We start from the raw sequence: 13,667 nt of genomic DNA, 5'->3' as shown, positions 1-13,667 counted from the left end.
TGTCAGTTTACCCTGGGCAAGAAGTTGGTTTATTGCAGGTGTTCTTTCCTAAATATTTGGTTCTTTGGTTAATAATCACTGAGACAGCTCATGATCACTCTAAATCACTGCAATCACTGCTTTAGACAGCTTTGTTGTTTTCCCCACACACTGCCTGCTCTAGGAAAGCTTTACAGCCACATTAATTTAAGGCCTCTCCATTAAGATCACTCACTGCCATGACTAGAGAGCAGAATGTTGGGAGGTACATCAGATAATGCCTTGCACATGGGAAAAGTACAATCCCATAAAGACAAGAAGAGCCCAAAAAATTAGCTTTGCTCTTTAAGGTCTACAGAAGAATGGAGGAAGATAGAGAACCACTTTTGATGCATTGTCTAGGAATCATAGAATGGTTCGTACTGGAAGGGACTTCAAAGATCATCCAAGTTCCAACCCTCCTGCCACAGCCAAGGACACCTCCCACCAGCCCAGGTTGCTCAAGGCCTCATCCAACCTGGCTTTGAGCACCTTCAGGGTGAAGTGTTGGTCTCTTCTCCCAGACAGCCAGCACCAGAACAAGAGGACACAGTCTCAGGCTGCACCAGGGGAGGTTTGGGCTGATGGTTAGGAAGAAGTTCTATACAGAGGGAGTGATTGCCCATTGGAATGGGCTGCCTGGGGAGGTGGTGGAGTCACCATCATTGGAGGTGTTCAGGAGGAGAATTGATGGGGTGCTTGGTGCCATGGGTTAGTTGATTAGGTGGTGTTGGATGTGATGACCTTGAAGGTCTCTTCCAACCTGGTTTGTTCTATTCTAAAGCATCCACAACCTCCCTGGGCAACCTGTTCCAGTGTCTTCCCACCCTGACTGGAAAGGATTTATTTCTAGTAACCAACCTAAATCTCCCCTTCTCAAGCTGAAATCCACTCCCTCTTGTCCTGGCCCAAGCTGATACAGCTCATGGCACCAAAGGTCTGACTTTCTCCCCTTCACCACCACTCAGTAATTGCCATTGGGTGGGACAAGTGACATTCCAGAGCTCAGGGGGGAAAAAAGCTGAGCAATAGCTCTGTGCCTTCTGCCAGCTGAACACTTGCAGCCTGCAGCCTGCTCATTCTCTGTCCTCCAAATGTACTTTTCCATTGATTTTTTTTTGGTTGGGGGGGGTTGTTGGGTTTGTTATTTTACTTCTTGTGCTGTGTGGTGTTTTGGGGTTGTTGTTTTTTTTATACATATATATTTCTCTTTAGACTACAGCATTAAAAACAAGCCAAGAAAAATAGATATAAATGTCCACAACATGACAAGATTATGCTGCAGAGCTGACATGTGAGAACGTGAGAGTGGAGAAGATGTACTGGAAACACTTAATAGAAACCACAGCCAATAAACAGCAAGGACCAGGGAAATCTGTGCTTGCTTCTCACAGCCTTGTTTATGTTAACAAAGGTTTGGTAATGAATTACTGGTAAGTGGCCTCCTTTCATGGGAAATTATTCAAGCAAGCAGGTGCAGCCTAACCAGCATTTATCTTCCTCTGGCTGCAAGGAACTCCAGAGATGCACTACAGGGACCATAAGGCAGCAGCTACCTGCACAGACATCCAGAGGGGCTGGGGAGAGATGGCAACAGGCAGAGACAAGAGACTGATGGGTGTGCTGGGTCCCCTGCAGAGGGACCTCAATCTAGTGGACAGATGGGCAGAGTCCAATGGGATGGCATTCAACAAGTCCAAGTGCCAGGGGCTGCACTTTGGCCACGGCAACCCCAGGCAGAGCTACAGGCTGGGGTCTGAGTGGCTGAGAGCTCCCAAACAGAGAGGGACCTGGGGGTGCTGATAGACAGCCGCCTAAACATGAGCCAGCAGTGTGCCCAGGTGGCCAAGAAGGCCAAGGGCAGCCTGGCCTGCATTAGGAATAGTGTGGCCAGCAGGAGCAGGGAGGTCATCGTGCCCTGTGCTCAGCACTGGTTAGGCCACACCTTGACTCCTGTGTGCAGTTCTGGGCTCCTCAGTTTAAGAAGGAGATTGAGACACTTGAAGGTGTCCAGAGAAGGACAACAAGGCTGGGGAGAGGCCTTGAGCACAGCCCTGTGAGGAGAGGCTGAGGGAGCTGGGGTTGCTTAGCCTGGAGAAGGAGGCTCAGGGTGACCTCATTGCTCTCTACAACTACCTGAAGGGAGGTTGTAGCCAGGAAGGGGTTGATCTCTTCTCCCAGGCAGCCAGCACCAGAACAAGAGGACACAGTCTCAAGCTGTGCCAGGGGAAGTTTAGGCTGGAGGTGAGGAGAAAGTTCTTCCCAGAGAGAGTCATTAGACATTGGAATGTGCTGCCCAGGGAGGTGGAGTCACCGTTCCTGGAGGTGTTCAAGAGGGGATTGGATGTGGCACTTGGTGCCCCATGAGGTCTGTGGTGACAGGTTGGACTTGATCTTTGAGGTCTCTTCCAACCTTAGTGATACTACTGTATGTGGGGAGGGAAGATAGCAACCTACTTGGGCATCCATCCCATCCAATGGAAGTCCAGCCCCAAATTCAGCATCCCAGGATGGCCTTAGCCATCTCCTTGGCCTCCATTAAATTTTACCACTTTGAGGAGCCCATTCCTGGCTTGTTTGAAGATGAGGAGGGGGACTTGAAGCCCTAAGGTCTCTGAGTCCTGGCTTAGTTCTGGGTACCACTGCCTTCAGCCTGCATCCATCCTGACTGGGCTGGTTTTGCCAAGTGCTTCTATCCAGGGCTCTGAACACCACCTCAGCTCCTCTGCCTTGCCCACGCTGGCAGCTAAATCCCATTCTTGCTTGCAAAAGGCTCAGGCACTAATGCAGCTCTCGTCATCTCAGTTCCTAGATGGATAAATACTCCCACTGCCACTCTGAGCTGTCACAAGGATTTGTATCTGCCTTCATTACATCCCTTCCAGTCACAGTATAATTAAATCCAGCGTTACTTGAAGTCTCAGCAAGCAAAAGAAAATTCAAGAGATTAATCAGAAGAGTGGTTTGGTTTTTTTTTTCAGAGAGGGTTCCAAAAATATTCTAAATAGACCGGAAAAGCAGCTGAGTGGCAAGCTCATTTATTACTGAGCCAAGCTCTGGATACAACAATCAATTGACTTGATAGATAACACAGATCCTCTGCCTCTCCTATTTCATTCTAGAAGCTCTCATTCAGAGCCAGATCAAGACACAATTCTCTCTAATGCCATCTCACTCGCTGGAGTTTATTTTTGGGATGTGTTTGCAGCCTGCTCTCCAGGGCTGTGTTGTTGTCAGGAGTTTGAATTAGGTTGTTCCTTTCTCATTTTCCCAGGCCTGTAATAAGTTTCTTGAGGCACATGTGTCTAAGATACTGCTCAACCCTGTCCTTTGCTGAGGCCTAGGAGAATTTGGTTGTTGCTTTCAGGGCAGTCATGATGTAATTGCAGATGTCATAGTAGTATCATAGTATCAGTCAGGGTTGGAAGGGACCACAAGGATCAGCCAGTTCCAACCCCCCTGCCATGGGCAGGGACACCCCACACTACATCAGCCTGGCCAGAGCCTCAGCCAGCCTGAGCTTAAACACCTCCAGGGATTGGGCCCCAACCACCTCCCTGGACAACACATTCCAGGGCTTCACCACTCTCATGGGGAAGAACTTCCTCCTCACCTCCAGCCTGAATCTCCCCACCTCCAGCTTCATTCCATTCCCCCTAGTCCTATCACTACCTGAGATCCTGAGCAGTCCCTCCCCAGCCTTCTTGTAGCCCCCTTCAGATCCTGGAAGGCCACAATGAGGTCACCTGGGAGCCTTCTCTTCTCCAGACTGAACAGCCCCAACTCCTTCAGTCTGTCCTCACAGCAGAGCAGCTCCAGCCCTCTGCTCATCCTCCTGGCCCTTCTCTGGACACCTTCCAGCACCTCCAGATCCCTCTTGCCATAGGGGCTCCAGAACTGGAGGCAGTACTCCAGGTGGGGTCTCCCCAGAGCTGAGCAGAGTGGGAGAATCACCTCCCTTGCCCTGCTGGCCACACTTCTCCTGCTGCAGCCCAGGCTCTGGTTGGCTTTGTGGGCTGCAAGTGCACACTGAGAGCTCAGGTTGAGCTTCTCCTCTCCCAGCACCCCCAAGTCTCTCTCCTCAGGGCTGCTTTCCAGCCAGTCCCTGCCCAGCCTGGATTTGTGCCTGGGATTGCCTCCACCCAGCTGCAGAACCCCGTGGTTCTCAAGGCTCTTTCAGAAGAGCCTGGACCAGCTTTCTGTGACATAACCTGATGATTACAAAGCAGTTGCAGCTGCTTAAGCCCTTCAGCTGTTTGCTGTTGGTCACTTCAGCTCTGACACAGCTGAACACAATTCTACATCAACAGACTCATTTATGTCATCTTTAAGACTAACTTTTAGGAGGTGGAGTCACCATCACTGGAGGTGTTTAGGAGACTTGATGGGGTGCTTGGTGCCATGGTTTAGTTGATTAGATAGTGTTGGGTGACAGGTTGGACATGATGATCTCAAAGGTCTCTTTCAAACTGGTTTATTCAATTTTAGGACAATAGGTAATGAATTTAGAATGAGAGGGAATGGATTTTGAGGGGGGCACATTTAGAGTGGAGATTTGGAGGAAATTCTTCCCAGTGAGGGTGGTGAGACACTGGAACTGGTTGCCCAGGGAAGCTGTGGATGCCCTCTCCCTGGAGGTGTTCAGGGCCAAGGTGGGTGAGGCCTTGAGTAACCTGAGCTCATGGAAGGTGTCCCTGTCCATGACATGGGGATGGATCTAGAGGATCTTTAAGGTCTCTTCCAAACCATCTTATGAGTCTGTGAGCTTCTTGGCAAGCTGCAGTTCTGACTGTGTCCTTGCATGCTTGTGGTGCAGTGGCATAACTCTCTGTCCTGGGCAAAAGTTATAGCTGATTTATGTCAGGAGCAGGAGAACAAAAGCAGGCACTCATCAGTTACACCTGGACCAACGGAGCTGTGCAGCAGGGTTGCAATATCCCCACTGGAGCACCCAGAGGGCTCTAATCCAGGAAAATTTCAGTGCTTAGATCAGTGCCATTTTAGCTGCTACTGAGAATATTCATCACAAGTATATAAGGCAATAAAGCAAGGTGCTTGCTTTTCATGGTGTATGTGGCCTTGCAAAGGCATGAGGGGGGATGATGGAAGAGGGCAGTCACTCTCTGCCTTACCTATGTCTTTCTGCTCCATTTCCAAACCATTAACTCCTGAGAAATACCAGATGCCATTTGCTGACCTTAGGGCAGCAGTTTTGCAGAGCCCAGGCTGCCAGGGCTGGTGCCACCCACAGCATCCTCTCCACACCTGCTCATGCATTCCCAGGGAAGCTCCGAGTCTGTCAAACACCAGCAGCAGCCAGCTCACAACTAGAGAGGAATTCAAAGCTCCTGACATACCTGACTGTTCACGTGGCTGGAACACAGTCCCCAGGAGAGGTACCTCATTCAGAAACAGGCAAAACAAGTGTAAGCTCCAGAGGAGCTCAGCCTGCAGTAGATTGCCTGAATACACTATGAGCGAGAGGAATGCAAGATGGACAACATGCCTGCAAGATGGAAATGACATGGGGAAAGAGGTAGGTGGCACTGGAGAAAGGAAAGGATATTAAAAAGAGAGCATCATGATTCAATGCCAAAATTATTAGGAAAGCAAAGGTAATATGCTAGAAAGCAACATAATCCATATCAGTCACTGGCTGCTGCTCCACTGGGGCAGGCTGGAGGTGCCAAGGTTGAAAAGCCTGCCATTCATTACTTTTGATTTAGTGCTCCACAGACAAGAAGAACTTGCATGATGCATTGGTTGCATATTCTTCTATTGATCTCTCAGACCTACTTTCCTAAACTTCCCATCCATCACCCTCACCAGTCCTGCTCAAAATCCCCTCGAGAGGAGGCTAAAGAGAAGCAATGGTTCTGCCTCTCAGGGCCAAGGTCCAAATGGTTTATGAGAGTGAAGGACATAGGAGGACCTGGGTTGATCTGCTGCCTTCATGATAGATTGGCAGCATTTGCAGCTATTGCTTCCTCCCTTCTAGCATGGCTCTGAGGGGCATAAGGAGCCTTGCACCCAGTGAGGTACTGACCATGAGAGAGGGAGAACTCCTCTCCAGCTCATGCATCACTCACTCCACTAACACTTTATTCTACCTGCATGGAAACTAAGGCTGAACATCCCCTCTGAGGGTACAGACAAGCCCTGTGTACACCTACTTATCTGCTGCCTCATGTCTTCTCCTAGTCAGCAAGCACTATTTATGGCCTGTGTTGGTCTGACTCATGGTACAGGCAGTAATGTAATCTGAAAGCATGGTTAAGTCAGTGCCAATTTGGAGCTCAAGGCCTATATTTGTGACTGTAAAGCAATTGCTTAACACTTGTTGGGATAAAGGCTTCATATGGAAGACAGAGAAGTGCTCATCCTTAGGGAGTTTTTTTTACACTCCCCAGAAGAGTTTTAAAGTAGCCTTGGCTAGGGGTAAATACAGCACCTCCCACAACTCAGCTTCCACTGCCAGCTTCTCATCTAGTCCATGGGAAGAGGAAGGCTCTTTTAAACCCCCAGTGGCAAAACAGAGAGGTATGACATCCTCTACACACCCAACAGCAATTTCTTTTGCCCCATGCCAAGCAAGAACAACCCCTGCAGTCAGTCAGCAGCAGACAACACTCACAACAACCAGTGGCAGCTTCTGCCCCAAGCAAGGGCTGAGAAAGAACATCAAAATGAACTGTTCCAGGGTTCATCTCCCACATGTCCAACCAGCACTTTCTTTTGCTGTGCTCTGCAAAAAATAGCTCACAAAAGCACTGATGGCTCTGACAGTCTTGAATCCATCATCTTAATTCTTACAGGAACCGTGGAAGGATCTCTCCAAGAACTCTCACAAAGCTTTTCCCCACCCCTCTCTTGTGAAAGATGCAGATGTTAAGAACACAAAGCATTATACCATTCTTTTTCTGACACTTCAGGTATAAAAAAAGGAAGCCAGGTATGAAGGGGATATGCAAGTTAAGAGCAATCTGCCTGTGCTCAATTAAAGATGGGGGAAAAAATAGAAGTGAAACTGAGCATTTAGATGATCTTCAGTTGACCTCTCAATGCAGAGAGCAGCAGCATTAGGAGAGAGGGAGAGTTTAAAAACCTGTAAGTGACTCCAAGGGAGGCTTGATTACTGGGGGAGGGAGATGGGTGACTGCCTAACAGGTTACATGCTGGTAAAGCTCTTAGTTGAGAATAAAAATGAAGGTTTCCCCAGAAAAAGGTCTTCAGATACAAATGGGTCTGTGCTCTGTCTCTCTGTACATGGGTTGCTAACCTGTAGTAAACCCTTCCCTGTCACCATTGCAGGCACACAGCAGGAGTCCCAAGCACACACTTCAGAGTTAAGGCAAGCACCAAGGGAGAAGGAAAGGCAGCAGATGCTGCCTGTGCCTTATGCTGCATTGGAAAATGCCATGGGTTCAAGACAAAAGAGCATCCAGAGCAGTCAGAAGTCACAGAACACCAAGCTGGAAAGGACCCCAAGGATCACCTGGTCCAACCTTCCTAGGCAAGAGTGGAGTTGAAATGAGGTGGCCCAGCACAGCCATGAGTAAGCTTTAGGCTGAGCAAATAAACAAATAGTTTCTCTGGTACCAAGAAGTTCTTTTGTTACCAGCTACAGAGAGGTAGCTCAGAGCAGCAGTGCTTGCTGCCTTGCCTATTACAGTTGAATACTCCAGGGCTTGCTAATGGGCAATAAATCCACATACAGGAAAACTGGATGCAATTAGAGTCATTTTAGCAATAATCCAGGGTGGAACTGACCTCTGCTCTCACAGGCAGGGGTCTGGGGATATTATGTTTAATCTTAGTTTATTTGTGGTGGGAGAAAGCTTTTGTGTTTACAGGCACCACAACAACTTCCTTCAGCAAAGAAAGCCACAAGATGAATCACACAATCAGCCAGGTTGGAAAAAAAGCCTCAGAGATCATCAAGTCCAGTCTATTATACCTAACACCACCTGACAACTAAACCATGGCCCCAAGTGCCACATCCAATCCTTTTCTGAACACCTCCAGGGATGGTGACTCCACCACCTCCCTGGGCAGCACATTCCACTGGCCAATTACTCCTCCTGGGAAGAACTTTCTCCTCACCTCGAGCATAAAGCTTAGAGAATGATCCAGAATTTCAACTTACCTTATTCTTGTCTCATCTATGTCATCAGCTCAGCGTGGCAGGGAGTCTCGGGTTTTGCCTTGTTGTGACTCATTTCCCACTCTTAAGGGCTTGGCTGACTCAACAGTCCCTTGCAGCTCCCAAATATACCCCTCCTGCTAATTGGCACTTCCCTTATATGGTGTTGACACCTTCACAGCACTTAGAGGCAATTATCAGTTTCAGCTGAGAATCCACCTTGCAAAGCCAGCTGAGCAATCTGGTGGGAAAACAAATCATCCCAATGGGCAAGTTCCTTTATTAAGATAAGTACTGGAGGTCTTTTCCAAGCCTGCCTTCTCCAGGAGGTACACAGAGCAGGATCTGGAAGGCTTACACTAGCCCTCAACACCACCAGCATTTTGGGGTTCCTTTAACCATGACAAGTCATAAAGGTGTACAGAATCAATCACAGAGTCACAGAATGTTAGAGGTTGGAAGGGACCTTCAGAGATCAAGTCTTAGAGGTTGGAAGGGACCTCCAGAGATCGAGTCCTAGAGGTTCGAGGGGGCCTCCAGAGATCGAGTCCAACCTCCCCCTACCAGAGCAGGATCACCCAGGATAGATCACACAGGAACACATCCAAATGGGTTTTGAAAGCCTCCAGAGAAAGAGACTCCACAACCTTTCTGGGCAGCCTGCTCCAGCACCCTCACAGTAAAGAAGCTTCTCCTCATACTGAAATGGAACCTCCTGTGTTCCTCCTTGAGCCCATTGCTTCTTGTCCTGTGACTGAACACCACCAAAAAGCTACTGGCACCTTCACCCTGACCACTGTCTGCAGCCAGCCAGGACTGACAGACATCCAAACCAGCTCTTGTTTTTCAGGATTGTATCTTCCCTTTCCTTCTGCTCTTCTGTGCAGCCAGCAGCGCTCCCCAGTCACCAGCCTAACCCCAGGGTCTGCAGTCCTCAGTCAAAACTCTTACAAGTCTGGCATCGTGAGCTTCATACACAAAGTGCTTATTTTAAACACAGACTGATGGCTTTTCTCCTAGATAATGATGATTGATTCTGTTTTCCATCCTTTGTCAAAGCTCAGCACATGCCTAGAATTTTAACTAATCCTTCCTCTGATACTTCCATGCATCCATCTGTTCCTCTGGATCCCTTTCATTCTCCCTCTTTAAATAATGAACTTTGCCATGCTTAGAACAATCTATTAATAAATAACAATCCCAGAGGTTACACAAACCAATTAACAGCCAAGCAGCAGCAGGACATGAAGTGGTGAGAAGCCACTGGGTGGGAGAGGGGTGGGAGGGCAGGGAAGCTGTCAGTCCTTTGTGGGCACAGGATTAGCAGACCTGGGGGCAAAGTTGTGCAAACAGTGCCATAAGCAAACTCAGGATTCAGCAGGAACAGGCTGCTGTGCAAAGTCTGCCTGAGCAACAAGGAGGGAGGAGACCTGCATGGAAGAAATTCTCCCCCATGAGACACAGTGGTGAGACACTGGAACAGGCTGCCCAGGGAGGTGGTAGAAGCCTCATCCCTGGAGGTGTTTGCAGCCAGGCTGGATGTGGCTGTGAGCAATCTGCTGGAGTGTGAGGTGTCCCGGCTCATGGCAGGGGGGTTTGAATTGGATGATCCTTGAGGTCCCTTCCAACCCTGACAATTCTATGATTCTAACAGCCTCTAACATAAAGTCAGGATGTTAAGTCTGGGAAAGAGACTGAGAGGGGATCTTACCAATCTGTATAAACATCTGAGGGGTGAGTGTCAAGAAGGGGCCAGGCTCTTTTCAGTGGTGTCCTGTAGTAGGAGAAGGGACAATGGATACAAACTGGAACAGAGGAAGTTCCACCTTGACATGAGGAGAAACTTCTTTACTGTGAAGGTGCTGGAGCCCTGGAGCAGCCAGCCCAGAGAGGCTGGGGAGCCTCCTTCTCTGAAGACTTTCAAACCACTCTGCATGAGTTCCTGTGTGACCTGAGTGATCCTGCTTTGGCAGGGGGGGGTGGCCTTAATCTTAAGAAGCTCCTTCCAAGCTGTACCATCCTCCTTAGCTTTCAATTTCTCAGTCTAACTCCTGTGGCTTTCTTCCCCCCCTACATACACACACACATTTCTCCCTCTCTGCCCTTCATAATGACTTAATCTGGCAGGCAGTGTGACAAGCAAATGAATCGAACACGGAGTTTTCCTGCACTCCAGATTCATTTGGAGATTTCTCCCAGATGCAGCTCTGAAGCCTCAGATTCAATTTCCCTTTGACATAATAACAGAATTAGTCTCATATTGTCATACATAAATTGCTCACAAGCCCAGTGCCAGGAGAAGGAGAAAGGGGGGGGGGTGGAAGGATGGGGTGAAGTGTATGTGTGTGTGTGTTAAGACCAGGATTCAGCAGAAGGTTTGCTTCTGACAGGCAACAACAGAATAACAATAGGCAACCAGTGGGTGACATCCATCATACCTGACAAAGGAGGAGAAAGCCATCTCCGTCTCAAACCTTACCATTATTTACCTTTTCTTCTCCCAGCCCTTGAGCCATTAAACCTTGTCCTGAGGATTTTTGTGCCTTGCAAAGGACACCCAAAGTCTAAATAACTCTCAGATTGGAAAATATTGCATCTGACTTTCACTTTAGCTGGGTGAGGGGCTTGGTTTCTTTCCTCCTTCACATGACACCATTCACAGCAGTAACCCTACTGCCCTTTGCTGGGGGAAAGAGACTGCTCCTGTAAAAGTCATTAGAGATAAAAGCTGGACAGGGCCCTTCCCATCCCCCTGAGCTGGTATAAAAACCTCAGCTGCTCCTAGACAGCAGCTCACCCAGGCTGGCAGCAACCACTGCTCCCCAGCGCAAGCTCTGATCCTTCTGCTCTCAAGCCCTTACTGCTGCCCATGGCTTTCACAGCACTGGGAGGCATGGCTCAGTGTGTAACATCCTGCTCCAGCTCTTGTGTGAAGACAGGCTGAGAGAATTTGGGTTGTTCAGCCTGGAGAAGAGAAGGCACCAGGGAGACCTTATTGCTCCTTTTCAGTGTCTGAAGGGGACCAACAGGAAGGCTGGGGAGGGACTGTTCAGAAGGGCTTGGACACAGTCTCAAGCTGTGCCAGGGGAAATTTAGGCTCGAGGTGAGGAGAAAGTTCTTCACTGAGAGAGTCATTACTCAGTGGAATGTGCTGCCCAGGGAGGTGGTGGAGTCCCCATCCCTGGAGGTGTTCAAGAGGAGATTGGATGTGGCACTTGGTGCCATGGTCTAGTCATGGGTCTGTGGTGACAGGTTGGACTCGATGATCCTCGAGGTCTCTTCCAACCTTAGCGATACTGTGAGACTGTGATACTGTGATAGGATGAGAGGCAAGGGCTCGAAACTGGAGCAGGGCAGGTTTAGGTTGGACATTAGGAGGAAGTTCTGCACACTGAAAGTGGTGAAATCCTGGAGCAGGTTGCCCAGGGATGTGGCTGAGGCTCCATCTCTGGAGACATTCAAGATCAGCCTTGCTGTGGCCCTGTGCAGCCTGATCTAGTTGGAGTTCTCCCTGCTGACTTCAGAGGAGTTGGATAAGGTGAAACTGGACCTGGGGGGTGGTGGGGGGATGGGGGGTGGTGTGGGGGGGTGTTGAAGTCCAGGCTGCAAGTCTGGAGCAGAAAAGTAAGCCTCAAGCATTCTGAACTTCAAACCAAAGCCAGGGCTTTTTTTTGCCTGTTGACAGAGCAAATGGGTTTGTTGGTTTTTCTAACCCACCTCTGAGACAGTAAAGGTCTCTTTAATCCAGCAAAGGCATAACAAGAACTTGTGACTTAAAGCTGAAGCAAAAGAAATCCAGGCTGGAGGTAGGACATGATTTTATTTTTTCCAGCAGCTGCAAATGTAATAAAACCTTTGGAGCAGCTGGGTTAGGGGCATGGAGTAGATTGTGTCCCTCAGTGTCTTACATCAAAATTGCCCAGCTATATCTCAAACAAAAAGAGTGAAAACAAAGCTCAAATTCTCCTACCCAAGGGAAGAGTGCAAGCTAGATGTGGATTATCAATAAATGATTCCTGCCATGGCTATACAGAAGGCTGTGGTATTGGACTCTAATCATGAGAGTCACAGAATGGCTTGGGTTGGAATGGACCTCAGAGATCATCCAGTTCCAACCCCCCTGCCATGGGCAGGGACACCTTCCCCCAGCCCAGCTTGCTCAAGGCCTCATCCAACCTGGCCTTGAACACCTCCAGGGAGGGGGAATCCACAACCTCCCTGGGCAACCTGTGCCAGTGTCCTAATGTCCTTCTTGCTTTAAAAAAAATCTGCAGAAAAGGTAGCTGATCTTTGGATCATCCTCTAGTTTGGCTGAGGACCAGCTTGAGAAAGATAAATAAATAAGTAAAATCTCAAGGTCAGCAAATTCAAGCTGTCAAGCAAATAGAATTTGCTGCTTAGTCCCATAAAATGCACAGCTTGGGGAAGCCTGAGTGGTTATTAAGATTCATGATGCTCCTGGCTGAAATCATGGCATATGCTCGGGTTGATTTCAGGTCTGACTCTTCTCCTACCTCCCAATCCGACACAACTGGAGTGCACAGGGATGTGGTTGTCTGCAGCATTTTGATGATTAATTCCTTTGGCACAAAACCAGACAGCTGTAGGTCTCCTCCTGGCCTGGTCCAGTAAAAGGCTTCGTGTGCCAAGCCTGCCTTATCACTGCAGATGGTGCAGGCATCTCCCTGGGCAATCATGGCGCACCACACCAGCTCTGGTGGGTGCTGGGAGAGGCAGAGGCAGCTGACAAGGTGCTTTAGCACTGCTGTTTAGCCACATTTGTTCACAGCTGCTTTGTCATCCCAAGAGGCAAAATCCAGTCCACAGCCCCTTCCTCTTTAAGAGCAAACTGAGGGACTCAGTTGTGTACCCTGGCATGAAAATTCAAACAAGCCTTATGGAAATATTAATGAAGTTAAATTGGCAAAGAAGCAATTTCAATGGGGTTGGGTGGTTTGGGTTTTGGGTTTTCTTCTCCCTTTTTCCAAAGCAGCCCTGATACTAAACAGTCATTCTCTCAATATCTCTTCTGATGGACCCAACAGGAGCAAATCCTGGGCCCCAGCTGGGCAGATCCTTTCTTTCCTCTTTTGTCTGGCTTGCAGCCACTACAACTAACCAGGCTGTGCAGAGAAGGTCACACAGTGTGTCCATGCAGTATAGCTCAAGTGACCATGAAGAGCAGTAAGACTGATTCAGGCTGGGCATTGGGAAGTATTAGATATCAGGAGAGAAGCACTGGAGCAGAGTGAGATCCACCAGGGCACTGTTTTCCACAATGTTCAGGAAACCAAGAGCAGTTCAGGCAGCACCACTCTGCTTGGAGATCCTTGCAAACCCAGACACAAGGGAAGTTGTTGGACATTTGGAATAAGCTCTGAAGGGGAGCAGTTCAGCTGACTGGAATCACCGACTCACAGATTGCATTGGCTTGGAAGGGATCCTCAAAGGGCATCTTGCACACCTTGTCAGCAAGGACAGCTCCAACTGGCTCAAGCTGCCCTGA

At 48.8% G+C, this 13,667-nt stretch overlaps 1 long non-coding RNA gene across 1 annotated transcript in view; it reads right to left on the bottom strand.

Annotated features, from left to right (window-relative positions):
• The window catches only part of LOC137451978 (uncharacterized), a 135,340-nt gene extending 127,125 nt beyond the window's left edge, over positions 1-8,215 (bottom strand). Inside the window, exon 1 of the long non-coding RNA XR_010989926.1 lies at positions 8,165-8,215. This is a non-coding gene — a long non-coding RNA (uncharacterized lncRNA). The remainder of the gene's footprint in view (positions 1-8,164) is intronic.
• Positions 8,216-13,667: the final 5,452 nt, after the last annotated feature.

This window comes from Melanerpes formicivorus, unplaced genomic scaffold (assembly GCF_026170545.1).
Source record: "Melanerpes formicivorus ecotype bairdi unplaced genomic scaffold, bMelFor1.0.p_v2 SCAF_47, whole genome shotgun sequence".
Taxonomy (NCBI): Eukaryota; Metazoa; Chordata; class Aves; order Piciformes; family Picidae; genus Melanerpes; species Melanerpes formicivorus.
Note: the sequence above shows the minus strand (reverse complement) of the source record. Positions and strands in the feature narration are given on the sequence as shown.